General features: G+C 35.1%; 1 long non-coding RNA gene across 1 annotated transcript in view; it reads right to left on the bottom strand.

Moving 5' to 3' along the window:
* Positions 1-440: 440 nt before the first annotated feature.
* Positions 441-26,162, bottom strand: part of LOC140531685 (uncharacterized) — a 104,966-nt gene continuing 79,244 nt past the window's right edge. The window contains exon 3 of the long non-coding RNA XR_011976401.1: positions 441-1,016. This is a non-coding gene — a long non-coding RNA (uncharacterized lncRNA). The remainder of the gene's footprint in view (positions 1,017-26,162) is intronic.

Here is a 26,162-nt window from a genome sequence, read left to right as displayed (position 1 = left end):
GAATGTTCAAGCCCATCTGGTGTTACTGCATCGAATTGCTTCAAGCCAAGTTTTTTGATCTTCCACTTCTGTCAGCAATGTTGGCCAGCTTCCTGTGATTTCTTAAGTGTTTCACTGCTTTCAGAAGAACCTTCTCTTCCTCCTCAACACTATAAAAAAAAGGAAGAGAGGGCAGGAAATACTTGCTTCTTTAACAGAGGGAACTGGATTTTCTTCAAATTCAAAATATGCCAATGTTGTGCATTATGGGGAGGTTTCATGGCTAGCAATGTTCTACTGTTGAGTCTCTACTGAACTTACTTTAATTGGCCAGTTGGACCATTTGGTGAGATGAGAAAAGTTTGGCTATCTCAGAAAATGCTTTGCTTTTGAAATATATACTCAAAATCTATGGTTATATTTTTCATTAAAGAGTTCCAATGTGATTCTGTGCAAGGTCATTTTACAACAAAAAAGTGACATTTTTATTTTGTATTAATAATTCAGTTATGAATCACTATTATTGTGAAAATTGCTTTCACCATTTAAAAATTTCTGTTTCACAAAAGTTCCTCAAGCCTCTTTTAATACACACACACACACACACACACACACACACACACACAATAAGAAAAATAAAAGGTTTGATTTTTGTTTTCCAAAACAAATTAGATTAAAATTACTCGCTTGTTCATCTTTTCTTACATCAAAAACATGCTCAGAGAAATAAGCCTCCATATGGCATTTAGTAGTTCACTTTGGACAGAACCATCTTGGGTGGCTAAAGAAATTCACTCTTTGGTTTCATCCCTTACAAGTGGATTAAACTTCATAACGTGCTCATATTTGTATTTCATTACTAAGTAAAATTTACCATGGTTCATTCAAAGACTTTTTGAAGTACGAAAACAGAAGAGATGATATTTCTGAATTCCATACTTCCCATCTGTTCCTCAAACAATGAATTGGTAAAGATATCAGTCCAATTATTTTCTGCATAGTGCTTAAGTTTAAGGTCCTTAGATCTCCTTGTGTGTCTGCAAAAAAAAAAAAAAATCCTGGAGATTATCTTTACAGAAGTATGGGACAATTGATTTACTCATGAGGACTTCTTTGTACAAATTAAGGTGTTTATGATGGTCATTTCAAGACAAGGTCACTGAGGAGAGAAATTATGAAATGGTTACGATTAAGGAGTCAGGAATTATAAATCAATATAGATTATGTAAGGATATGGCATAAACTTTGCAGTGCTGCATTTAGCTTCCAGAAAAATTTTAAAAAGTATGACCTGCTTCTTAGAATTATCAAGCTGAAACTCTTTCTCTTTCACATCCACTTTGTCCCTTCTTCTATTGTTATTTTACCAACAAGGATTTTAGTGAGCCTGTAGAAGGTAAGCTTGAATACTTTAATTCAACCACAAAAATGCTGATTTATCCACTTCTACAATATGCAACAAAACATTAAAATTTCAAATAAATATGTTAGAGTACTTATTTGTCCAAGCACTGTTTCTATCAGAATCCAATGGAAAAGGATGGAAAGGAAGAAAAATATCATTATGACTACATATAATATCAGAATAAGGTTTGCAAAGCTCTCTATGTATTATCTTATTTGATAAAAGCCAAAAGTCAAGAGTAGGGGGAGGAAAGAAAGATAAAGAAATAAATAATCTCCAAAGCAAAGTATGTCCCTTGTTAGTAAGCTTCTTCTACCTGAATTTGCAGGCATTGAGGCATTTCCTTTATTTCTTGATGCTACTAGATTTTGAAATATGGATTCAATAGTGAACACATTGTTGCTTTTTGCCATATATACTTCTTTATAACAGGCTGATCTCTTTGAAATCACACTCCTCTAGTCCTGAGGCATTTCCCCCACCATATATGAAAACAACACTTCAAACAGGCAGAGAGCAGAGCACAGCCCAGGACAGGCGTGGAAATGGGGGACAAGAAAGGATGGAGGGAAATATAGGTAGTCTTTCACAATATGACTATTATGAAGTCTTTAGCAAAACTACACGTATGTAGCCTGTACTGAATTGTTTGGCTTCTCAGTAAGGATGGGTGGGGAGGGAGGAAGGGAAAGACGTTGGAACTCAAAGTTTTAGAAATGAATGTTGAGAATTGTTTTTGCATGTAACTGTGAAATAAGAAATACAGGTAATGGGGTATAAAATTTATCTTGCCTTACAAGAAAAAAGAGAAGATGGGGATAAAGTGTGAAGGGAAGGTAGATTGAGGGAAGGAGTAATCAGAATGCACAGCATTTTGGGATGGAGTAGGGGAGTGATGGGGAGAAAATCTGGAACTCAAAATTTTGTGGAAAGGAATGTTGAAAACTAAAAATAGATAAATAGATCAAAAAAAGAAAACATTTCAAAATCCTTAAAATTCACTGGTACAGAAAGCAAAAGAAAATGATGACTCAGATACTGACACACAACTGAAAGAAAATTGTTAATTTACCATCTCCCTTTTCTCTAGAAAAAGGAGGGGAAGGAGAGGATTTAAAGATAATTGAGACTGGACTCACAACCTTTCATCCCTGAGTGCTGATTAATGGCTTGGACTGTTCCATGGGTATTTGAAGGATATTTGTTGTCTGAAGTATTTTCAAGCTATTTGCCCTGCATTTCTATTTTAGGTAAATGGTCCCTTTTCACATGTATGGTTCAATATCATGTCATTAATTTCTACCTGCTTTTCTCTAATTCTGACTACACAGAACCACCACCTCAGGCACTTTTTACATGGACTACTTCAATAGCTCCCTAACCTATCTCTTTGCCTCAAGACTTTTCCAACTCCAACTATGCTACAGAAAATGAAGATGCTGCATGTATTGCTAGAACTAGTTCAGCATTTGGGATGCTCCAACATAAAGTGTAGGAGAGAAGAGATATCAGGCTGTATACCAAACTGAAGTTCTACAGAGCCATCATACTGACTATCCGGCAGTATGTCTATAAGAACTGGACAGTCTATCAGCTCCTTCCAAAAAAAAAAAAATGAACTGCTTCCACTTGAATGGTCTTACAAAGGTCTTGATGATTATCTGGGCAAGATAAGATACCAGACATTGAGATCCTCTCCAGAACTGAATTGCCAAGCATTCAAATTCTATTGCAGAGAATCCAACTCTGTTGGCCTATTCACATTGTTCCAGTGTCAAATGCTTGCTTTCCCAAAAGATTATTTCATGGAGAACTCACACAAGGCAAAAATCAACATGTTGGTCAGACAAAGGTGTATAAAGACACTCTCAAGGTATTTCTTTCCCTTCCGTTCCCTTCCCTTCCCTTCCGTTCCCTTCCCTTCCCTTCCCTTCCTTTCCCTTCCCTTCCCTTCCTTTCCCTTGCCTTCCCTTCCCTTGCCTTCACCTTGAGGTTACTGCACTCTGAAGCTCAGACACCCTGCCCCCTGCCTAAAGGCTCTCTTCTGGATCAGCCTGGCTTCAGAGTGATTATCAATACTAACTGTGGCTGTTTCCCTCTCAGTCTGTCTTTCTCTTCTTTGCCCCATTAAAGGGGTCATTCTCTGACTACTTCTTAAACAGGCCTATTCAATGAATGGGCATTACCTCATCTTAAGTGAGTACCTGCATAGACCTTGGCCTAAAGGGGACAAGGTCTCCCACTGCTTCCTGGGTCATCTCCAGTCATCCTGAGGAATATCAGGTCACTGGACTCAGATGGCTCTCCAGAGCCATCTTTTCTCTGATGGTGTGGTCTTCTTTGGCAACAAAGGACGAATTTCACAACAATAACAACTCACCATGCCCGAAAACTATTATATACCACCCTTCAGTTACCACCTACTTCATAGAACTTTCCAAAATTTGAAGCCCCAGATAATTTCTAAATCTTTGAATTTCCAAAGCTATTTACCCTATGCTATTAATCATATTATTGCTTGTGTATCACTGAAATATAAGCCTGGCCTTGTTTGTAGGATGAGAAAAAGGACTATTTTTTTTGTTCAGTCTCTCTATCCTAAGATCACAGATCTATAATTAGAAGAGGAGTTAAAAGAAGCTAGTCTAATCCATGACATATAGAAGAGAAAAATGAGCATCACCAACAACTGCAAGAGTCATCTCTGACTCCTCAGTCATTCTCACCTCTGCCTCATGCAGTCAGTTGTCAAATCTTGTCACTTCCACTTTTAGCACATCTCTTATACACACCTCCTTCTTTTGCTGATGCTACCACCACTCTACCTAGTGCACAATTTCATCACTTCATACTTAATAATTGCAGTAGAGTGCTGGTTGCTCTTCCTGCCTCAAGTCTCTTTCCAGATCTATTCCATACTCCACTCAGTTTTCAAATTGATCTTCCTAAAGCACAAGTTTGATCATTCCACTCTCTTATTCAATAAACTTTCTTTACTCCCTTTTATCTCACAAATCAAATATAAAATCCTCTGTGTGATTTTCAAATCTCTTCTTGACTTGGACCCTTTCTATCACTCCAGTCTTCTTCTATCTAACTCCCTTTCACATAGTCTGTTATCTAGTAACACTGGCTTCCTTACCATTCCTCACATAAGACACTCCATCTCCTGATTCTGGACATTTTCAGCAGCAGTCTCCCATGCCAAAAACTCCCTCCCTCTACCTCTCTGCTTTCTGGTTTTCCTGGCTTACTTCAAGTTTCATCTAAAGTCCCGTCTTCTTCAAGAAATTATCCCCAGTCCTCTTTAATTACTATGTCTTCTCTCTGAGATTATCTCCAATTTACCCTTCATTTATCTTGTTTGTACGTATTTGTTTTCATGTTGTCTCCCCTATGAGAATGTATGTTGTTTTTTACTTTCTTTATTTCTCTTGGAATTAGAAATGTCTGGCACATAGTAGGCACTTAGTATTTTTTGACTTGACTTAATCTATTAAGTGCTTAGTGAATGTTTCCTGGGTACTGAAACATTTGATGCTTTGTAACATTTTTGCTCTTGCTTCCATTTCTCAGAACTGCATTTTTTAATGTGGAGAAAGTGTTAAAATAGGATAGGATTTACTTCCATATGTTTAAAAATTCCAGATAGATGTTTCAGGGTGGGGGTGAGGGTGGGAAAGGTGTGATGATGATATCCAAACAATTGCTTGGGACATTCAGCTCTGTAAGGAGAAATCTTTCCCACAGAGGATACTTATCCACAGATGGGGAATGCAGGAGAATGACATCTTTTTTCTCCTCATTTACTTACTAAGAAAACAACACCTGCAGTAACATGCAAAGTATGAAGGTTTAAGGATTTTCCAAATGTTCACTATGTGTACTCAAACTGTAATCACTTGTCAACACCAAACGGTAATTGATTTAAAACAAGATGCCCATTTTAATAGTTTCTTAAATTGAAAGAAGCCAAAAAGAAAATACATTCTCTACACAGGTAAACAAACAGCAATGATTACATCTGGTAATAAAAACTTGGTAGCACATAAGGAACAATATATATCAAACACACAAGACTCACTCATAACCATGAAGGATGGTGGCATTTATATTCCAAAGGTAACTTGAAAAAAGAGCTGAAATTTAAGTCTAACACAATTGAGTTCCATTGTCTAGATTTGTTTTTCCATTTGCTTAACCAGCCTCTTCAAGAAGATATATCTTCATGAAGTAGAATGAGACAATATGGCAAAAGTAATGGATGGGACCACATGTATGATTTCATTGGTACTGGAAGATCCTGCTGAAGAATTTCCTCTACCAATGTAAGTCAATAACTTCTCTGAAACTTATAGTCTTGAAAAGTTGTATAGAGTAGTGGTTTCAAACACAAATAGAAACTGGGAGCCATTAATCTGTATATAAGTATCCTTGATGGTCACATATTGATTTGCATTGAAGACATAATGTTACCTATGTTTTATTGGGTTTTTTGTTAACTTTTTCTCAATTACATTATCATTCAGTTCTGGACTCAACAGTGAGTGTTTGACATCTGCGATGTAGAGCACTAAGACATTTGCATATGGTCACACAGGCACTATAACAGAGATAGTGATTCAGCACTTCTTAATTATCTCTTTATCTTCTCTTCCACATTGTTTTTAAAGGCAGTTGACTTTTGATATTAAACACTGTTTAATCAAAGTAAAAATGACTGAACATTCAAATGTGAATTGGAAATATTTTGGAAGAACTGTGAAAAATGACAAAATGTATTAACTCTGCTTTACAAAGAAAAAATGTAATAAATATCCTACCAATAATTTTCTTGTCAATTTACAACTGTACTTGAATTTCTTCATTTGTATCATGATTAAATGATTAGGCATTTGCTCAATTAAGTGACCTCAGAGAGATTAGTTAGAAATCTCAATGAAGGGGACATAGTCAAAATGGCAGAGTAACAATATGGACTTTCTAGAGACCTCCTGCCAAGCCTAGCCAAATATCTCTAAAATATAGCTATAATAAAATTCTGGAGCTGCAGAACCCACAGAATGACAGAATGAAGCAAATCTCCAGCCCAAGACAATATGGAAGGTAGCTGGGAAGTATCTATCATGCCATGCTAGAAGCAGAGTGCAGTCCAGCATGAGCGATGCTGATACAGACAGGACCTGAGCAGGTCTTGGGGAGACTGAATCTCTTGTACCTTTGGCAGTTTCCGGACTTCAGGATTCCACAACCCTGAGGACAAATTAGGTCAGTGGGAAAAGCTTATTGGACCAGTGTAGCAGAGTGGAGTGGTCCGGTCTCAGCCACAGGGCAGCAGAGGGGGGAGGGGGTGGAGGAACCAAAGGCAGCCACAGCATACAGGGGCAGAGACAGCAACTGTTCCTAGAATTCCAGGCCCACAGACTGTGGGGGGGGGAGGAATCAAGCAGCTGACAATATACCCCCCACTCTCACTGGAAGCAGACCTCTCCCTTGGCAAAGAGCTCAAAAGTCAAATAAATGCCTGGGGAAATGAGAAAAAAAAAATAGAAAAAGAATCAGACTATGGAATATTACTTCAGTGACAAGGAAAACCAAAGCATGCAAACAGAAGAAAACAAAGTCAAAGCTCCTTCATCCAAACCCTCCAAGAAAAATATGAATTGGTCTCACGCCATGGAAGAGCTCAAAAATAATTTTGAAAATCAAGTAAGCGAAGTAGAGAAAAAATTGGGAAAAGAAATGAGAGTGATGCAAGAAAATCATGAAAAAACAAGTCAACTGTTTGCTAAAGGAGATCCCAAAAATGTTGAAGAAAATAACACTTTAAAAAAATAGACTAACTCAAATGGCAAAAGAGATTCAATATGCTGGTGAGGAGAAGAATGCCCAAAAAGCAGAACTGGCTAGATGGAAAAGGTAATCCAAAATTTCACCAAGGACAATAATTCCTTAAAAAGTAAAATGGAGGAGATGGAAGCCAATGACTTTATGAAAAATCAAGAAATTATAAAGCAAAACCAAAATGATGACAAAATAGCCCACAATGTGAAATATCACATTGGAAAAACAACTGACGTGGAAAACAGATCCAGGAGATATAATTTAATAATTATTGGACTACTTGAAAGCCATGAGACATCAGAAACACTGTTGAAGATGTAATATCAGAGATCAGCAGAGGGTTTGGGGAAGGGGCCTTAAGGGAAAGCTACACTTAGAGATACAGCAAAAGAAAGAGGGGGGAAAAGGGATCAGATAGGTAGGAGGAGAACCAGAAGAAAATTGCATTCTGAAAATCTAGTGAGAAGAGAATATCAAGAAGGAGAAGAGAGAGAGATCAACAATGTCAAAAGTTGCAGAGAGGTCAAAGACAATGAGGGTTGAGAGAAGGTCATTGGATTTGCCAAGTAAGAGATCATTAGTAACTTTGGAGAGAGGAATTCAGTGGCATGATAAGATCAGAAGCCAGGTTGAAAGGGGCGAAGAAGAGAGTAGGAGAAGAGAAAGTGGAGACATCTATTATAGAACATCTTTTTCAATGAGTTTAGCCACAAAGGGGAGCAGAAATATAGGATGAAAATTAATAAGGATAAAGAATCAAAACATCGCTTCTTCAGAATTGTGGAGACATGAATGTTTGTAGGTAGTAGGGAATGAGCTAGTAGAAAATGAAAGATTTAAAATAAGTGAAAGAACGGGGATGGCAGACAAACAATCTCTTGGAGAGATTAAATGGAATGGTATCACTTGAATAAGTAGAGGGGTTGCATTGGTAAGGTATAAATTTACTTCAACATATGAGAAAAAGCATGAAGGAGGAAATAGTAGCAGAAGGAATCTGAGTGTTACGAGATGAGAAATTGGGGAAAAGAGGGAGCTCATGACCAATGGTCTCAATTTTTTCTGTAGAATATGAAACAAAGTTCTTAGCTGAGAGAGTTGGGGCATGGGGAGCCATGGGAAACTTTAGGAGGAATAAAAAGGTTTAAGACTATTGGCCATAAGCTCCTTCTTTTCCCCACTTTCTCATCTCATAACACTCAGATTCCTTCTGTTACTATTTCTTCCTTTATGCTTTTCTCATACAATGAAATAAATTCTTTTACTGAATGCAGTTTTTATTGCATTTTGATCTGAAACTGATGCATTTAATATTTCTGCTTTTCCACATTTGGTTTTTCAGGCTTTATGCCCTGATACATGGTCAATTTTTGTGAAAGGACCATGTGTAGCTTAAAAGAAAAAAAAAGGTGAACTATTTGTTAGTTCTATTCTATTTTTTACATAGGTCTATTATATCTAACTTTTCTAAAATTCTATTCATCTCTTCAATTGTTTTTCTTTTTTTTTTTGTTTGATTTACCTAGTTCTGAAAGAGGACAGTTGAGGCCCCCACTAGTATAGTTTTATTATCTATATCCTAGTGTGATTCATTTAACTTTTCCTTTAAAAATTTGGATGTGATGACATTGGTGCATATGTTTCATATTGATATTTTTTCATTGTCTATGATACCTTTAAGGTAATCTATTTTAGCAGCTTATCTCTTAATTAGATCTATTTTTTCTTTTGCTTTGTCTAAGATCATGCTTGCTACCCCTCCACTACCCTTTTTTGACTTCTCCTCCAGGCAGTTATTTTTACTCTGTGCTTTTCTCTCTGTTACAAGTGTGTTTATTGTAAATATAATATAGTTAGATTCTGTTTTTTTAATCTGTTATCCTATCTGCTTTCATTTTGTGGGTGTGTTCTGCCCATTCACATTCACAGTTATGATTATAACTATTTCCCTTTATCCTATTCCCTCCCTTAATTTAGCCTTTTCTCTCTCTTTTTTTTTTAACTATCACTCCACAGAAGTTTATTTTGCTTTTGTCCACTGCTTCCCTTCATTTGCCTTCCCATGAGCCACCCCCCATCCCCTTTGTCTTCTATTTCCATGGAGGGTAAAATAGGTTTCTAATGTGTATATATGCATATATGTATATAAATATATATGCAGCCAAATTATTTATAACCAAATAAAAATGTACGTTGTTCTATCTCTGAGGCAGCCCCCGGTGAGAGTAAATTTCAAAGGTTTCTTCTAACTTCCCTAATAATGATAAAGTTCTTAGGAGTTACAAATGTCATTTTCTCATATAAGAATGTAAACTTGATTTACATTCTCTTGTGATTTTTCTTTCATGTTTACCTTTTTGTGCTTCTCTGTATTTGAAAGTTAAATTTTGTACTCAGTTGTAGTCTTTTTGGAATGAATTTTAAAAGTCCTCTATTTCACTAAATATCATTTTTTTTCCTTTCAAAGATTTTGTTTGAAAGATTACTTTTAGTTGTAATCTTAGCTCTTTTGTTCTCCAGAATATCATGTCAGTCCTCCACTTTAAGGGTGAAACTTCTAAATCTTTTGTGATTCTGAATGTAGTTCAATTATATTTGAATTGTTTCTTTCTGACTACTTGTAATATTTTTTCCCCTTGACTTGAGAGTTCTAGATATTGGTTGCAATAGTCATTGAAGTTTTCCTTTTGACATATCTTTCAGGAGATGATCAATGGATTCCTTCAATTTTACCCTCTGGTTCTAAGATATCAAGACAGTTTTCCTCGATGATTTTGATCATATAAAAATAAAAAGTTTTTACAGAAACAAAACCAATTCAACCAAATTTAGAAGGAAAGCAGAAAATTGAGGGAAAATTTAGAGCAAATATCTCTGATAAAGGGCTTATTTCTCAAATATGTAAAGAACTACATCAAAATTTTAGTAATACAAGTCATTTGCCAATGGATAAATGATCAAAGGATATGAATAGGAAGTTTTCAGACAAATCAATTCTATGTCTTATAGAAAAATGCTCTAAATCATTATTGATTGGGGAAATACAAATTAAAATAAGCTACGGTACCACATCACATCTCTCAGATTGGCTAATATGAAAATTATAAATGTTGGAGGGGATGTGGGAAAACTGGGACACTAATGCACTATTGGTGGTGTTGTGAACTGATGCAATCACTCTGGGGAGCAGTTTGGAACTCTGCCTGAAAGGCTAAAATACTGCATACCCTTTGATCCCACAATGACACTGCTTGATCTATAACCCAAGGAGATCCCAAGTAGGGGAAAGGACCTATTTATGCAAACATAGTTATAGTAGTTGTTTTGTGGTAAGATTTGGAAATTGAGTGGATACTCATTAATTGGAAAATGGCTGAACAAGTTGTGGAACATGCTTGCATTCATGATGAAAAATGTTATTTGCCTTCAGTGAAGGAACTGATAGTCTGAATACAGACTGAATCATGCTACTTCTCTCTTTTCTTTCTTTCCTTCCCTACCTCCCTTCTTCCTTCCTTCCTTCTTTCCTTCCTTCCTTTCTTCTTTTCTTTCCTTCTTTCTTCCTTCCTTCCTTTCTTTTTCTTTCTTTCTTTCTTCCTTCCTTCCTTTCTTTCATTCATTCTTTCTTTCTTTCATTCTTTCTTTCCTTCCCTCCCTGCCTTCTTTCTTCCTTCTTTCCTTCCTTCCTTTCTTTCTTTTTCCCTCTTTCTTTCTTTCCTCTTTCCTTCCTTTCTTTCCTTCCCTTCCTCCCTCCCTCCCTTCTTCCTTCCTTCCTATCTTCCTTCCTCTCTCTCTTTCTTTTCTAAATCTTCTTGCACAAAATGACTAATATGAAAATATGCTTTACATGATGGCACATGTAGAATCCTTATGAGATTGCTTATCTGGGAAGAAGAAGAGGACAGGGGAAGGGATATAATTTATACATACAAACTTTAAAGAAAAAATCAAATGTGAAAAATTGTTTTTACCAATAATTAGGGAGTGGATAAAATATTACTTAAAAAGAAAAACAAAACATGGGCACCATCCCACTTGGAATGACAAGGGGGAAGTAATCCCATCAGCATGAATGAGCTATTACAATGTTTGGGAATCATAAAAAAAAAAAAATTGGCCAAATATTAAAAGTGGCACAAAAATATAATGAGTGGAAGAATTGCTTAAAAAAATCCAGTTGGCCAAATACAAAAAGAGCAAAAAGTTCACTGAACCATGACTAGGTTCCCAGTACCCTGCAGCTACAAAAGCTAGTGCGCTTTTTTGCCCTGAAACTAGAACTCAGAATTTCTTATGGTTAATGCAACAGGGTCCTGCAACCAATGTCACAAAATCTTGTAAACTCTTTCTGACCAGTTGTCTAATCCTTTTACCACTTACATACTGAGATCTCCTGAAGCTGGTGCTGTTGTAGCTGCTTCTAAGGCCTACTCCTTGCCTTTGCTGCTGTAGCCTGCACTGTTCTCTGGCCCTGACTATCACCCTGACATGACAGACCTTTTCTGCTGACATCTTGTTGTCTTGGGCTCAACAACTGTTTCACTCTAGCCTTTTGGTGGCTCTTCTACTCCAGAATTCAATTTGAGGTGTTATTTTTAAAGTTGTTTTGCGAGGTATATTGTTAGAATTCAGGTAAGCTCCTGTCTCTGAGCCCTCATTTTAGGTTCTCAGGTTGACAACATCCTACTGTTGGTATTAGACAACTAGTAATAATGGAATGCCAAGAGTTAAAAAAATCAGTGGATCAACCAGAGGACAATAATAATAACTACCACTTATATAGTACTCTAAGGTTTTTAAGCACTTTACAGATACTATATTACCTCATTTCATTCTCACAACGAGACATAGGTGTTACTACTATTCAGATTTTACAAATTAGAAATTTGAGACAGGCAGGGATCAAATACATCATCCAGTGTTATATAGTTAGAAAAGGTCTGAAGTAAAATTTGAACACAGGTCTTCCTAAATCCAGGTCCAGTGCTCTAGTCACTATACCACCTAGCTGCCTCTATAATGAAGAAATGCATGTGGGGCTGAAAAAGCCTGTAGTATATTATGAACAGTGGTTGCTAGCAATAGTATGTCAAATATCTAAAATTTTACCTAACTCTTATTTGGATTTAAAACATATTTGTGCTCAGATAGCAGCATAGAAGAATGGCCATTTACTTAAGGAATGTATAAGGAATGCCACTATATCAATCCCTGACACACTCATCTTATTTACCTTTGGAACCATATTATCTAATATAACTGGCTTTTGGAGCAGCTGCAAACACAGAAGGCTTGTCTGAACAGCTTTTAGTAGCCTCAGACTTCTTAACATAATCCCTTAGACATGAAGGGTGCACAAATTGACTGGTCACTGGATTCTCTGATTAGTGAAAATAAAGCAGGGATTCCACCCCCACTGCTTTTGGTCTTTGTTTTATGAAGAAACATCACCTTATTTAGTACCTGCTCTCAAAGGAGGTAAAGATTTTCAGCCTGTAGCAGATAATCTGAATGGCAGATGTGTAGAAGATCAAGCAGATGAGCTTGGCTGATGTAATTATTATTAATCTTTTAAGAAAAGAAGAAACAGTCATTCATTATCAATTCACAACATTGAATTGAAGAGTTCAGACTTCAGTGAAAGGATACTGTTTAAATCATGTTTTCTGGACTTATTACAGGAAAAAGAAACTAAGAACCAAAGCTAACACAGAAACATAATTGAAGTTCATCCAAGAACTCTACCCTCTCATTTTCACTGCAAGATAATCAATGACCATTGTCACAGGGTCAAAAGATATCCTTTTATCTCTGCTTCCTGACCACAGGACATAATCACCATTATATTTTTGAATTACTTTTTTTCTGCCAAATTTCCAACCAGTCCCAGGACAATTTGTAACCTTCTCTGGGCCATGAGAATTTCCCAATAGATGGTATGTAATCAGTGCCATGATCGTCCATGCTGATGCCTCTATTGTCTGTGAGCTGGAAATGGTGGTGGTTGATCTCAAACTGATGAGCTACCTTGACTAATCCTTTAGGGGACCAGCAATAAGGGAAACCTTGGGTTACACTATACCATTGTGTATATTTTAAATATAAGTGTTTCTTCTTTATTCCCCCATAAAGTATTTTCTTACTCCATTAGTCTGAGCTCCTGAAGGAGTCCTCAAACGATACAGGAGAGAAGAGAGTCCATAAGCTGAATTCTGGTCTTTAATCACTAATATTAAGCTTCAGAGATTACACAATAGAGATTACTGTATATATTTATAATGCCATAAAAGCAGTCTTCCATATTCCCCCCTCAGATCTGAAAGAGTAAGGAAAGTGGAAATGTATTCACTGATACAAAGAGAGATAACATCCTTGAGCTTCTCTTTCTATTACACATTCATAGGCTCAATAGAAATAATGGAATTCTTTTAGTTCTGGACCTAACAAAGATAGCAGAGATTAAAAGAATTAAATCAAAATTTTATGTGCAATAATTTCCACTCTGCATCATGGCCCCTTTAAGAACTTCAAGGGCTATCAATCTCTTAATAGAGTGACAATGGACAGGGATGCATCATTTATCCATCTGTTTAGGAACACACTGTCATCCATCCATCAGTCTATCTTACTATTTGCCAGTCCCTTTAAATCAAGGCCAAAAATCTTTCTTTTCATATTGGTACATTGCCATATTTTTAGGAAAAAAAGAAATAAATAAAAGGAATCAATAAAAGAGAAGGAGGAAAGAAAAATATACTAAAAGGAATATTAACAATGGAAATAAGCAAGAAGTTGGGAAATAGTTGATATTGGTAAGCAAAACTTTACAGTGTCTCAAGCTCCAAAAATTAATATGAAACCAAAATTGTAACTGATGTATCACTTCTCCCTTAAAATCACACCACACAAAATAATTTAAAACAATTCACTTAAACTTAACAAATTTTCATTAAAACACTGAACTATGTGCAAATCAATATACCAGGCAGTCAGGATATAAATACAGAAGTGGAAAACATTACTTATTCTCACTGAGTTTACATTTTACTGGAAGATATGAAAAATGTAAACATACAGCTAAATGGGGAGTGAGGGGAAACTAGGTGGCAGAGTACATAGAGTGCTGGGTCTTGAATCAGAAGGATGAGTTCAAATATGAGCTCAGACACTTATTAGCTGTGTGACCCTAGCCAAGTCATTTAAACCTGTTTGTCTCAGTTCCTCATCTGCAAAATGATCTGGAGGACAAAATGACAAACCACTCTAGTATCTTTGCCAAGAAGATTCCAAATGGGATCTCAAAGAGTCAGACACAACTGAACAACAACAATGACTGTGACAACAAAAAATTTGAGGAAGGAGAGCATTAACAACTAAAGAGACCAGGAAAAACGCCGTGTAGGAAGAAGCACCTGGATTTAACTTTGAAACAACCTAAGAGTTCTAAAAAGAAGAAAAGTGGGGAGAGAATGAATTCTAAGCACAGAAGCATTTTGTGCAAAGGCAGAGAAGCAGGAAATGAAATATTACCAGAAGTCAGGCGAGGGAGCAAGATATATTTGGAAATACATGTTCTGAAAGGAAATAAATACATTAAAGAACAGGAACCCAGAATTCAACTTTCTCATGGAAAGAGTCGGTTTTAGATGTATTGTTTTGCCATCTGTGTAGAGACTGGATTGGAAAGGGGAGAAACTGGAGACAGAAAGACCATTGAGGAGGCTTTTACAATAATAAAGGTTAAAGATGATTTTATTACTAGGACTATATAGAGGTTGCCATACCTGAACATGGAAGTTTAATCCAATATAAGAAATAGAGAAAACAAATTACTTATCTGGCAAAGTGCTCTAGAAAACTGACAATTGAAAGCTGTGGGGATCAGGAAAGGCTTCATGGACAAGGTTACATACGGGTTAAGCTTAAGAGAAAATACGCATTTTGAAATTCTGTCTCATTTCAAAATATGAAACTTGAAAAAAAATGCAAAAGAACTTTAGATATCCGCTATGACAAAAGTGAAATAGTTTGAGTAAATGCACATAAATCTTTGGGGAGCCAGGAGAGGAGTGTAAGATGTCATGTTTGAGAAACAGATAATTGTACATTTTGGCTTCCTTACATAAAAGAGGCCTCAGGAAATGAGGTTGTAAAAGAATGCTAGATTTAGCATTCTGAGTTGGTAGTCTGAGAGATTTTATTTTGTTCACTGGGAAAAATGGAGCTACGCAGTCAACAAGCGTTTATAATGTCCATGCCACTGTGCTTAACTTAGTGTATATAAAAAGCACAAAAACAAAGTCCCTACCCTCAAAGACATCTCATTCTAATGGGAAAGAAAACATGTAAATAACTGTACATACAAGATTTATACAGTGCAAATGGGAGACAATGTCGGAGGGAAGACTTAAAGGATGGTATAAGAAAGGCCTCTGCAAAAGATGGAATTTGAGCTAGATTTTGAAGGCAGTGAAATGAGGAGGCAGAGATGATGAGGGAGGATATTCTAGGCATGGAGGACAGCTGAGAAAATTCATGGGCTTGAAAGAAGAAGTGTCGCATTACTGTAGAATACATGGAAAGGAGAAACATACAAGAAGACTGGGAAGATGGGAAGGGATCAGGTTGTGAAGAGATTTAAATAAGAAAAAGCAGTTACTTGATTCTTAGGGTAATAGGTAGTCACTGTAGTTTATTAAGAGGAGCAATATATGGTTTGAACTGAATTATAATAATATAATTTTGGCAGATTAGAGGAAGATGAACTTTAGTACAGAAAGATGAAGCAACTGGACAGCTATTGAAATAATCCAATGGCAAGGTAAAAAGTGTCTCCAAAGGGGTGATGACTATATGAATAGAGAGGAGATATATTCAGAGATGTTGGAAATATAAAACTGATAAAAACTTGACAGCAGTTGGGATATGTACAATAAAGTTGAGAGAAGAATAAAGATAACACTACTGAAGATTTTTAGGCATAAAAATCATAAAAGTCAGACCTAGATTTTGAGATTATTTTGACAGTTGTATAGAACATGAAATATAGAATGGAGAAATGGGAGGAAAAAAAGACCTATTTGGAATATGTTATAATATTTTATTTAAATGATGATGAGAGGTTGAATTAAAGTCTATTCTATGTGGCAAAAGGGGAAAAAATATTTTAACCACTGATTTTGGATGAAGAAAAGTTAAGAAACAAAGGTTACTTCCTTGCCATGACCGAAAAAGTGACAAATTGATGAACCTCTCAATAGAAATAAGAAAGTTGGGAGGAGGGGTAAATTTAGAGAAGTTGGTGAGCTAAGATTTGGACATGTTGGAGTGAGGTCTTGATAGCACATCCAAGGAGAATTACAAAGCATATTGTTGGAGATGTATGGCTAGAGTTCTATATTAATTCAAAAGTGATTTTCTCAGTCCATCTTCCTTATGTATTTAATACTTATAACTTTACATTAAGACTATATTATGCAATATATGAAACTAGTCTGGTACAATGTGTAGACAGTCAGTGTGAGAACTAGAAATACCTGTAAACAAGACCCAAAATTGACAGTTATTGACTATGTAACCCTGCAAAAGTCACATAGATGGATGATTATTCAAGATATAAGTTGCAGAATAGTTATCTATTTGCATTGTTAGAATTTTCTCATTGCGAGTTTTCTATATCAATGAAATCACAGGTATAGGTATATTTTAAAATGTAAAATATGTGTTAATCTTAAAATATTAATTTTAAATCATAATTCTTTTACTAGAAAAAAACCTTTCCTATGAAAATAAAACAGTAAAAAGGTACCATGAAACTTACATAGAAAGATCTTATGGATAAAAATATAAGGTGCCTTTTCCCTTCCCCTTGGTGATTTATTCCTTTTGCCATAGAAACAAGTAAATAAACATGTCCAGTCTCTTTTTAAAAGGGGATTGGGCTCTAGATAACTTGATTAACTTCTATTATCTGGCAAAGATAAAATTGGTTTGAGAGCTTGATCTTACCCCAAACTCTTCAGTTAATAAAATAAAGGAAATGAAAGTCAGAAACCAAGTAATTTACTTAAGGTTACCATTAGCAAACCTCTTCCCAGGGATGGATATTCCTTGCTTATGTTAAAAAGGGTTTCATGAACTTAAAGTCTTTAAACTTGGAAAACTCATATCATGAAGATTTTATCCAACTCACAATGCATGTTACTCTCTTATTGGGAAAAAAAAGGTTTTGTATTTGAAATTCTACACATCTAATTATTATATATCAATTACTTTCACTAATTAAACAATAAACAAAACAAAGTAAAATGTCTTTATCAAAAAAGGAAAAATTAAATTAAAGAGTTACTTTTTTCTGAGGAATTTAATGGAGCTTATGTTTAGCCCTAAAATTCTATTATTCTTATTGCCCAAGAAAAGATATTGTCAAGAATCAAAATGTCTCTTGAATTGTCAAGACTACATTTGCTTTTGGGGTATCAACCTTCTTACAAATTGCAGTAGATATTAAGTACACTATGGAAAAATATGTTTTTTCTTGTCATTAGGCAATCAATCAACAAATGCCATATGTTGGCCTTACTATGTGCTTAGGTATGGAACTAGAAAGAAAATGCAAAAAGGAGTTTACTCTTAAGGACTCTAAGTAAACAGTTGTATTTAACATAAAAAGAAGATATGAGGAGAGAGAAAAAAAGCAGAATGGAAGGAAAAAAGGGAAGAAAAGAGAAAGGAAAGGGGAAGGACAGAGAGAGGAAAGAAAGAAAGAAAGAAAGAAAGAAAGAAAGAAAGAAAGAAAGAAAGAAAGAAAGAAAGAAAGAAAGAAAGGTAATGAGAAAGAAAAAATGAAGGACAGAAGGAAAGATAAAAAGAGGTGCATTTTTGTTGCAATATGTATACTTTTTTCTCAAGTCTCTTGGTAAAGGATTTTTGTGAAATGTTCTACTGTTATTATTATTATTGTAAATCGTCTTAATTTTTCACCTCTGGTCTTGCCCATATGAATAGCTTTCCAATTATTCCATCTCCCTGTCAATTACCAAATACAATTTTTCCAAAATTCTCTGTTTTTGGCCAACTGGTAAAATGCAAGTTTTCTCCTTGTCCTTTCTTTGCTACCTTAGAAGTGGGTTGGAGAAACTAATTATTGTCTTGATTCTTGGTCTAGTATTTTTTTGGAGCGGAAGCTGATACCTTTATTTTTATAAATATAATAGTGATTCAATGGAATAAGTTTTTTAAATTACAAATGTTTATGAATTTTTAGTTTTCAACATTCATTTTCACAAAATTTTGAGTTCTAAATTTTCTCCCCATCTCTCTCCTCCCCCACCCCATAACATCTTGCATTCTGATTACTCCCTTCCCTCTATATGCCCTCCCTTCTATCATACCCCCTCCTTCCCTTATCACAATCTTCTCTCTTTTCTTGTAGGGCAAGATAGATTTCTATATCCCATTACCTGTATTTCTTATTTCCCAGTTGTACACAAAAGAATTTCTCAACATTTACTCCTAATACTTTGAACTTCAACTTCTCTCCCTTCCTCCTTCCCCACCCATCCCCACTGAGAAGGCAAGCAATTCAATATAAGCAATATATGTGCAGTTTTGCAAAAGACTTCCATAACAGTAATGTTATGTAAGACTAACTATATTTCCCTCCATCCTATTCTATTCTCTCTTTTGACTTTGTCCCTCTCCACAAGTGTTTACTTCTAATTACTCCATTCTCCCATTTGCCCTCCCTTATATCATCCCCTTCACACCACTTTTCCCCTTCTCCCCCACTTTCCTGTAGTGTAATATAGATTTTCATACCAAATTGAGTGAGCATGTTATTCTCTCCTTAAGCCAAATATGAAGAGAGTAAGCTTCACTCTCTCTCTGACCTCCTCCCTTTTCTACTCCATTGAATAAGCTTATTCTTGCCTCTTTTGTGGGAGATAATTTGCCCATTCCATTTCTCCCTTTCTCCTCCCAATATATTCTCCTCTCAGCCTTTAATTTTTATATTTTCTTAATCAACTCACCCTGTGCTGTCTGTCTATATAAGTGTGTGTGTGTGTATGTGTGTGTGTGTGTGTGTGTGTGTGTGTGTGTGTGTGTGTGTGTAATCCCTCCAATTACCCAAATATTGAGAGGAGTCTCAAGAGTTCCAAATATTGTTTTTCCATGTAGGAAAGTAAACAGTTCAACTTCAGAAAGTCCTTTATGATTTCTCTTTCCTATTTACCTTTTCATGCTTCTCTTGATTCTTGTGTTTGAAAGCCAAATTTTCTTTTCAGGTCTGGTCTTTTCATCAAAAATGTTTGAAAGTCCTCTATATCATTGAATGATCATATTTCTCCCCTGAGGCATTATACTCAGTTTTGCTGGGTAGGTGATTCTTGGTTTTAATACCATTTCCTTTGACTTCTGGAATATCATATTCCAAGCCCTTCAGTCCCTTAATATAGAAGCTGACAGATCCTGTGTTATCCTAATTGTATTTCCACAATACTTGAATTGCTTTGAGCTGCTTGCAATATTTTTTCCTTGACCTGAGAACTCTAGAATTTGGCTACAATATTCCTAGGAGGTTCTCTTTTTTGGATCTCTTTCAGTAAGTGATTGGTGGATACTTTCAATATTTATTTTACCCTCTGGTTCTCAAATATCAGGGCAATTTTCCTCAATATTTTCATGTCCAGGCTCTTTTTTTTGGTCATGGCTTTCTGATAGTCCCATAATTTTTAAATTGTCTCTCCTGGATCTATTTTCCAGGTCAGTTGTTTTTCCAATAAGATATTTCACAGCATCTTCTATTTTTTTCATTCTTTTGGTTTTGTTTTGTATTTTTTTCTTTGCTTTCTCATAAACTCATTAGCTTCCATCTACTCTGTTCTAATTTTTAAAGTACTATTTTCTTCAGTGAGCTTTTGAACCTCCTTTTCCATTTGGATAATTCTGCCCTTTAAAGCATTGTTCTCCTCATTGGCTTTTTGGTCCTCTTTTGCTATTTGAGTTAATTTGTTTTTTAAGGTGTTAATTTCTTCAGCATTTTTTGAGTCTCCTTTAGCAAGCTATTGACTTGCTTTTCCTAGCTTTCTAACATTGGTCTCATTTCTCTTCCCAATTTCTCTTCCACCTCTCTTACTTGATTTTCAAAATCCATTTTGAGCTGTTACATGGTCTGAGACTATTGCATATTTCTTTTGGAGGTTTTGCCTGTAGAAGTCTTGACTTTTAGATCTTCCTCTGAAGACCTAAATTATTCCTCCTCAGCTGAAAGGATGGAATAAAATACCTATTTACCAAGTAAGTAGCCTTCTATTGTCTTATTCTTTTTTCCCTTTTTTGGGGAAATTTCCCAGACAGTTACTTGACAGTTGAGTTCTTTGTCAGGGCCAAGCTCAGGGCTGAGATTCAGATCGGCTGCTCAATTCTCCCAGGGGCTTTAGGTGAAAGTCTCTCAGGGCTGCCATTCCAGACTGTATGCCCCTCTCCTGGATGAAGGAGCCTTCTCACTGACCTTTGAAGCTGTTTGTGGGTCGAGTAATCTGGGAACTAGTGCTTCCAGTGGCTCCCTGAAGTCTGTTCAGGGTCCTGTCCCTGCCATATCAGGCTGCACTCCATGCTTCCTGGGCTTGGTTTAGCATTTTTTAAAAATATTTTGTCACATTTAATTATTTCTGTTTCATTTTCATGTTCATCATCAGGTGCCTTGAGAATTTCCATCCTCTGAAATCTCAGAAGTACATTTTCCCCCTTTCTAGCACTTAACTTCCACTTGAAAAGGATTAGCTAAAGTTAGCAGTGTGTGAAGATAAAGTAATAAATGTTTTTACATTTTACTATGTGACAAGCACTGTGGCAAACATTTTACAAATTTATGTCATGTTATCTTCATAAGAGCTCCTTGAAATAAGTGTTATTTTAATCACCACTTTCCAGGTAAAAAAAAATGAGATAGCAGTTAAGTGATTTGCCCATGGTCACACAATCTAGTAAGGGTCTGATTCTGGATTTGAACTCAGGTCTTCCTCTCTTCAGGTCCACTTATCTTTCTACCCTGCCTCTTAGAATTAAGGAGCATTCTAACACTGCTCACTTAAATCTTCTCATCCAGCAATCTTGTGTAATCACAAAACCTAATTGCCTGGTCCAGAAAATATTTTTTCTAAGTTCCATTCTCATAAAATCTTCAAATAGCTGGCGAGATTTGTACTGCTTAATGGAAGGCTGCTATCATCAAGGGCAATGTCTCCACTCAGAATTTAGGCCTCCACATTCCATTCTGAGATGTTATCATTTCCAAAATACTGGCCACTTTTTTAGCATGGTGACATCTTCAGATTTGTTTAAGTTCTATATACCATGGAATACAAAATATGTCTCTCTCTGAAGGCTTTTTTTCCTTAATATGAGAATCCATTTTTAATTCTTAGCTATTTATTCCAGATGTTTCTGATTCATTGACGCAAATTGTTAAATTCTATTTTAAAGTTCTTTGATGTTCACAATTCCTTTTGAGACTTTTATAAAGGCTTTTTGAACTTGTTTTTTAAAAAGCAGATGAAGTCAAATTTCCATGAAAACAAATTGAAAGAAGTTTGACTTTCATTAAAAATATCAATTTATTTAAATTAGAGTCAATTCCATTTTTTAAGTCTTCTTTTCTCATTTTTCATGAATCATCTAAGAATAAGTGAAGGTTTGAAATAATGGTACAAAGGAAGGAAATACTTCAGATGATGTCTAATAAAAGTTTACTCCTCCATATGAATTGTTTCCTTAGTGCAATATTTTTCTCTCCCACATCTAATTACCTTCCTAAAAAATTCTTTGTCTAAATAAATTCTTCAAAATGTACAAATATTCTGTATAAAAATGACAAATAGCTAGTAGGGAGGAAGGAAGAATGGAGGGGAAAAAGGAAGAAAAGACAAGGCAGAGAAGGGAAAGAAGGAGGTTAGGAAAGAAGAAACAAGCAAAGAAACAAAGAGAAAAGAATGGGAGGGAGGGATGCAGGAAGGATGAAAGGAATGAAAGAAGGAAGAAATTACGGAAGAAAAAAGGAAAAAAGAATGGATAGATAGGAATGCATTTACACTCTGTGCAGAAGAGCCATCAAAACAGGTGTTATGTTTAAATATGCTTGTATATATACATACCCATGTATGTATATGTTTATTAGCAAAAGTTATAAAGTTATATTGTGGTCTTTTTGCATGTGGTCATCATGAGCTATATAAGGAGTAATTGAAAGAATGCTTCAAAGAACTGTCATTTTGTATTTCTATTTTATCAATAATGATTGCCAAAGGATTCATAAAACAATGGTAAACTTGTTCTTCATGACTGTCCACACTTGCCTAGGTTGGCACTTACAAAGTTGATAAATTATATTATCTAAATCATACTCTAAATCTTTCCAATTTAATAGAACCCTGAAAACCCTGCACTCAGTTGCCACAGTCTTTGATAACAACAACAACAAAAGTCATCACTCCATGAGAACACAAAGGAGTAGGACTGTGGTAGAAGTTAGGTAGTGCAAATGTATAATGGACATAATCAACATGTCTTAATAATTGTTTCCATGCTGTATTGATGAGGTAACTTGGGACAGGACAACAAGTACTCAAATCCCACTTCTTTTACTCTCTCTGTGTTTACCCTAGTCAAGTCACAAAATGTATGAATCCCTTTTTTCATTACCTGCAAAATGAGAGGTGGACTAGATGAGCCATAAGGACTCTTCCAACTTTAGATCTATAATCTGGTGGTGATACTAAGACTTTATGAAATCATAGACTTTTATTTATTTTAAATTTTTCCCCACTTAATAGTATGTTATTTTTTTCTAATTACATGTAAAGTTAGACTGCAACATTCATTTGTATAAGATTTAGAGTTCCAAACTTTTTTCTCCCTTCCTCCTGTCCCCACTTCCCAAGATAGCAAAGCAATCTCATTTAGGTTATACATGCATAATCATATTCAACATATTTTCATATTAGTCACATGGTGAAAACACCAATCAGAACAAAAGGAAAAAATCACAATAAAGAAAAAAGTAGAAAATAGCATCATTTGATCCACAGTCAGACTCCCTAATTCTTTCTCTGGGTGTGGACATCATTTTCCAGCATGAATCTTTCGGAATTGCCTTGGATCACTGTATTGCTGAGAAGAGCTAAGGCTATCATGGTTGATCCTTGAACAATGTTGATTTCACCATGTACAATGTTCTCCTGGTTCTGCTCACTTCATTCAGTATCAGTTCATGTAAGTATGTAAGTGGTTCCAGGTTTTTCTGAAGTCTGCCTGCTCATCATTTCTAATAGTACAATAGTATTCAATCACAATCACATACCACAACTTGTTCAACCATTCTCCAATTTATGGATGTCCCCTTAACTTCCAATTTTTTTGCCATCAGAAGAAGAGCTGCTGTTTTATATTTTTGTGCATGTGCATCTTTTCCTTTTTGTATGATTTCTTTGGGATACAGACCTAGAAGTGGTATTGCTGAATCAAAGGTTGATTGCCCTTTGGACACAGTTCCAAATTACTCTCCAGAATGATTAGGTCAATTCACAACTCCACCAACAGTGCATTAGTGTTCCATTTGTCCCACATCTTCTTGCAATCATTTTACTGTTTGTCATGTTAGCCAACCTGATATGTGTGATATGGTACCTCAGAGTTGTTTTAATTTGCATTTCTCTAATAGTAGTGATTTAGAGCATTTTTTCATATGACTACAAATAGGCTTAATTTCATCTGAAAACTACTTTTTCATATCCTTGGACCATTTATCAATGGGCAGTGACTTGCATTCTTATAAATTTGACTCAGTTCCGTATATATTTTAGAAATGAGACCTTTATCAGAGGTGCTGCTTGTAAAAATTGCTTCCCAGCTTTCTGCTTACCTTCTAATCTTGGTTGCACTGTTTTTTTTTTTTTGTGCTAAAACTTTTACATTTATTGTAATCAAAATTACTCATTTTATAATATTTTCTCTCTTGTTTGGTTATAAATTTTTCCCTTCTCCATAGATCTATTCTTTGCTTTCCTAATTTCCTTATGTTATTACCCTTTGTGTCTAAATCATGTACCCATTTTGACTTTGTCTTGGTGTATAGTGTAAGATGTTGGTCTATGCCTAGTTTCTGCCATACCTTTTTCCACTTTTCCCAGTTTTTTTTTTTTTTTTTGTCAAAAGCGAATTGTTACCCCAGAAGCTGGAGTCTTTGAGTTTTTTGAATAGTAGATTACTATAGTCACTGACTTCTGTGTCTTATGTACCTAACCTACTTTATTTCTTAGACAGTAAGAAAATGTTTTGATGATTGCTGGTTTATAATACATATTATATCTGGTGTAGCTAAGCCACCTTTTCTTGCATTTCTTTGTATTAATTCATTTAATATTCTGGACCTTTGGTTCTTCCACATGAATTTTGTTATTATTTTTTCTATATCTATAAAATAATTTTCATTTTTATTATATGAACTTGGCTTACCCATGAGCAACTGATATTTTTGCACTTAATTTGGAACTAACTTTATTTGTGTGAAAAGTATTTTGTAATTGTGTTTATATCATTATTGGGTTTGTCTTGGGAAGTAGACTCCTCAATATTGTATATTATATACAGTTTTTATTAATGGGATTTCTCTATCTCTTGCTGCTGGACCCTGTTAGTAATATATAGAAATGCCAATGAGTTATGTGGGTTTACATATAACTACGAAAGTTCTTCATTATTTCAAGTAGATTTTTATTTCATTCTCTTGGATTCCCTAAGTACACCATAATATCAACTGCAAAGAGTGACAACTTTGTTTCTTCATTGCCTATTCTAATTCTTTCAATTTCTGTTTTTCTCTTATTGCTAAAGCTAACATTTCTAATACACTATTGAACAACAGTGTTGATAACGGACATCTTTGCTTCACCTTTGATCTTATTAAGAATTCTTCTCACTTATCCCCAATACATATAATGCTTGGTCATAGTTTTAGAAAGATGCTACTTATCATTTTAAGGAAAACTCCTTTTATTCCAATGTTTTCTAGTGTTTTTAATGGGAATCAGGGTTGTATTTTGTGAAAAGCTTTTTTTCTGTACCTATTGTGATAATCAAATTGTTTTTGTTAGTTTTGCTATTAATATGGTCAATTATGTTGAAAGTTTTCCCAATATGGAAGCAGCCCTGCATTCCTGATAAATTCCACTTGTAATTGCTAATATCTTATCTTATTAAAAATTTTTGCTTCATTATTCAGTAGGGGAATTAGTCTATAATTTCTTTCTCTGTCTTGAGTCTTCCTGGTTCAGGAAGAATATGAAATTAATTGTTCTTTAAAAGTTTGGTAGAATTTACTTATATATCCATATGTTCCTGGTGATTTTTTCTTGGTGTTTTCATTGATAGTTTGTTCAATTTCTTTTTCTGAAATGGGGCTATTTAAAGTATTTTATTTCTTCTTTTGTTAATCTGCGCAATTTATAGTTAGCATATATTCATCCTTTCCATTTAGGATATCAGATTATTGACTTATAGTTGGGCAAAATAGCTCCTAATTATTGCTTTAATTCCTCTTCCTTGGAATTCCCCCTTTTTTTCATTTTTGATACTGGCAATTTGGTTTTCTTTTTTAAAAATCAAATTAACCAAAAGTTAATCTATTTTATTGTATTTTATCATCAAACCAGCTCTTAGTTTTGTTTGTTAGTTTGATAATTTCCTGAATTTAAATTTTATTGATCTCTCTTTTGGAAATCATAGATGTTCAGTGTTTAACACAAGTAGTCAATATTCAACAGTCAATAGCTTGCTGTTGTTGTTGCAAAGTATCCACAAGCATATCTGTTGTAGAATAGGGGAATCTGACCTACAGCCAAAAAATATTCATACAACTCCATGAAACAATCTTGAC

Source organism: Notamacropus eugenii, chromosome 3, assembly GCF_028372415.1.
Source record: "Notamacropus eugenii isolate mMacEug1 chromosome 3, mMacEug1.pri_v2, whole genome shotgun sequence".
In the NCBI taxonomy this organism is placed as follows: domain Eukaryota; kingdom Metazoa; phylum Chordata; class Mammalia; order Diprotodontia; family Macropodidae; genus Notamacropus; species Notamacropus eugenii.
Note: the sequence above shows the minus strand (reverse complement) of the source record. Positions and strands in the feature narration are given on the sequence as shown.